Here is a 3947-nt window from a genome sequence, read left to right as displayed (position 1 = left end):
AAAGTAGTTGATAAAATCCAACATTCATTCATGTTTAAAGTATTGGGGAGATCAGGATACAAGGCACATATCTAATAACGCCAATATACAGGAAGCCTATAGGCAACGTCAAACTAAATGGAGAGAAACTTAAAGCAATCCCACTGAAATCAGGGACAAGGCAAGGCTGCCCACTCTCTACATATCTCCTCAACATAGATCTGGAAGGCCTTGCTAAAGCAATAAGAAAATTAAAGGAGATCCAGAGGATATAAATTGGATAGGAAGGAGTCAAAGTATCACTTCTTAAAGATGATAAGATAGTATACCTGAGTAAACCCAAAAATTCTATCATAGAACTCCTACAGGTGATAAACACCTTCAGCACAGTGGCTGTATACAAAATTAACTAAAAAAAAATAATAATCAGTAGACCTCCTGTATGAAAAAGCCAAAAGGCAAGCAAGAAATTAAGGAAACAAAAGGAATTATGTTATCTAACAAACATTCCTTCAAAACATTCCCAGACAGTTCCTCACTGGGGATTAAGCATGTAAACAGATGAGCTTTAAGGGGATATTTCGATTTAAATCACCAGGAAGTAGTAAAAGATGGAGGGTCTTCTATGAAAAAAGAACACAGTAATCCTGATAGTTTGTCATTCAATACAATGATTAAAATCCCATCAATATCAAAGGACTAAAGACAGGACTGACAATCTAATTTGGGGAAAATGTGGAATATTTCCATAAGGGAGTATTATTCAGCTAAGAAAATGACATCATGATATATTTAGGCAAATGAATGAAACAAGAAAAAATCATCCAGGGTGAAGTAACTAAATTGCAGAAAGACAAATACGGTATGTATTCAGTTATTATAAAGGCAAATAGGATGTATTTAGTTATCCTAATAGTGGCAGATTAGGTTCAACTAGCACATCTATTTTGACCAACCCATTGTATAACTAGGAAGATTTTGTGGCAGTTGAGTTGTGGGACAATGGCATCCTATGGAAAATTTCAAGCAACCCATGCTGTTGATGTTAAATATGTTTCTCTCTAACCTCAAATGGTAGATCAGTGCCATGTTCTTGCATCCACAGAGATGGTTCCTTCTGCATCAAATGGGATTGAATATAGAGACTTACAGTCCAATATTATGCAGAGATAGATCTTAAAACACCCAGCTCTAAATGAGATTTCCCCATGAAATACTCTCTCCCCTCAGATCTCTGGGAAGCCTGCAGGAAAGGAGGCAGGAAGAATGTCATAAGCAGAGGGAACTGAGGACATGAGGAGAACAATGCCATGATATTCAGGCCTCCAAGGTAGGTGATGCGGCCAGCCTTGGTGAGACCTGATAAGCTAGTGTCAGATAGAAGGTAGAGCAGGACCTCCCCTATCTGGGAACTACAGAAAGGGCATTGGGAAAGAAGAAGGAGGGAAGTTGGGACTGAAAAAAAGGGGGGGCAGTGAGTGGATACAAATTATGAACAAATCATAATATATAAATAGATAAGTAAAACTGTGATCAAGGTGATAATGTATAGAGCTTTTCAGGACTGATGGCATCTTTTGGGGGCGGTACCAGCATGCAGCATGGATGAACTCAGTTTTCTTTAAGGTACTTGGAACTGAGAGTCTAATCATTTTGCAATGAATATATGAACAAAACATACTTCAATTGATATATTCTAAAGAAAAAGTATTAATGTGACACATGTGAAGGAATTTGAACCTTGGAACAATGGAAAAGGAGTGTAATGTATAATATATGAAATTCCCATGTAATCAATAAAAATAATATGTTGACAATATTTATACGGTCTTTTAACATGGAGAAAAGATTCCTGTAAAGGAAGGCAGAGTTTAACTTTAAAAGGCATGCTTTACAGGAACTCCTTATATGACAGAGAATCCTAGCCATGAACTAGCGGTTACCCAGCTACCTGAGGCACCATGAGCTCAGGTGTCACCTCCGAAAAAAAGTCCTGGCACTAGCAGTATGTTTAGAAGTTTTGTCTGGAGGAGCACAGCAAAAAACACAGCAGCTCTGTGTGCTAGGTATATAACACAGACCCATTTTTTTTTGTCCTAAATTACTGTTTTTAACTGTAAACACCAGGAACAGAAGGCTTGCTCACTGACAACTGAGTATAACACAGCTACAGATCCAGCCAGGACAGCCAAGGCAATCCTGGTCATAGATGTTTACCAACACTAGTGTGAAACAGCACCAGCTATCTAATACTTTATTGGCCTTTATTTCTCATTTTACATTCAAAGAATTTTCTGTGTTTCAGGCAAACCAGTGGCAGGAATTATCTGTTTTCCTTCTCTTTTCACTGTGCTTAAAGATTCAATACCCCAAGGAACCCTAGACCCTGCCAGCCTAGTATATTAATAAGAAGGTGAAGGCTTATTTAGTGAGTGTGCAAATAAGTACTCAGTTCTAAGTCATAACCTAGGAAATTTCAGATCCAAGAGGGCAGTTGAAGACCACTTGTCATTTGGTTTATTCCCCTTAGTCCCACATCACTTTGAAGCTTCCCTAATTAGGAAGCTGTTCAATTAAATAAACATTTAATTTTCATTTCACACCTGACATTTTCACAGAGGTAAGCAGGAGTAAAGTTGTGGGAACTGCATAAACGGATGAGATTAAGACCATTTTGGGTTTAGGTATGCACAGGATTAGAGTAATTGAGGACATTTCTTTACTCATCTCCATGAAAACCAGAAGATTCTCTCAGGTACAGATTGGCTGAGAGGAAGAATAATCTCATGAAACAAGTGAAAGCCAATGAGTATTTCAGGAGGCAGTTATTAAAAGGGCCAAATGGACAACCTGCTTGAGAAAAGGCTGAGCAGCCCTACATGCCATAATCTGAGCAGCTGAAAGCACACAACACTGAGATGACCGTGGCTGTATCCAAGACTCTTGGTTCAGGCAAGGTGTCACATATTTCTTTCAAGTGGTCATTAATAAAGGCATGTGTCCTTGACATGTGACTTTCATATCATCATTAATTCCATTATTACTTGTTAAATGTCCTCATTCAGTGAATTACTTACTGCAAAAACACTTCCTAACCAAGACAAATCTTTGAAAAAGAAAAAAAAAAAACAAACTTAAAAATTGTGACCTTGCATTTTACAGAGACCATCCAGAACTTCTTGTCAGCAAGCACTTATCTTGTTGTAGTCGGTTAGCAGAACTGAGAGCTTTTCATACTGAACCACAGGTGGCAGGCTGATAGAGGGAGACTGAGATAGACAGAGAGAAATAGCTAGAGAGAAATATTCAAAAAAAAAGATTGACTGATACCAAAAGAAACAAAGATAAAAATTGACAGAAACCTAGATACAGAAAATCCATCCTATCTGGTCACTTTCATTTCCATATCAGCCTCAAAGCACACCTTCCTATAAAATAACTCCAATTATATTATCTAACAAGGTCATTCCTCCTTACCTTTAAAGACATTTCCTCACTGGAGATTCCACATGTAAATAGGTGAGATTCAAGGGGACATTGAAATTCAAATCACCAGGAAGTGGAAGAAGTTGGAGGGAATTCTAGGCTAAAAAAACATACTTATCATGATAGTTTGTAATTCAGAAAAATAAAGTCCCAGCAACTTCCAAGAACTAAAGAACAGGACTTGCAATCTCATATATGGAACCAGGAAAAATAATCCTAGGTGCAATAAGTAAATGTAGAAAGACAAATATAGTACATATTCACTTATTAGTAGGTCTCCTAATAGTGGGGTATGAAGTTACTATAGGACATCTATTGTGAACAAACCAGTCTTCTACAAATGGGACTGGGTGGCAGTCAATTGAGTTGTTGCGCCAGGCCAACCTATGAAAATTTTCACGCCACCCAGGCTGTTGTTATTAAAATATGTTTTCTGTGCCCTCAATTGCTAGATCTGTTCCATGTTCTTGGATCCACAGAGG

This window comes from Meriones unguiculatus (genome assembly GCF_030254825.1).
Source record: "Meriones unguiculatus strain TT.TT164.6M chromosome Y unlocalized genomic scaffold, Bangor_MerUng_6.1 ChrY_unordered_Scaffold_23, whole genome shotgun sequence".
Taxonomy (NCBI): domain Eukaryota; kingdom Metazoa; phylum Chordata; class Mammalia; order Rodentia; family Muridae; genus Meriones; species Meriones unguiculatus.
The sequence above is the reverse complement of the archived record's forward strand: the minus strand, read 5'-3'. Positions refer to the sequence as shown.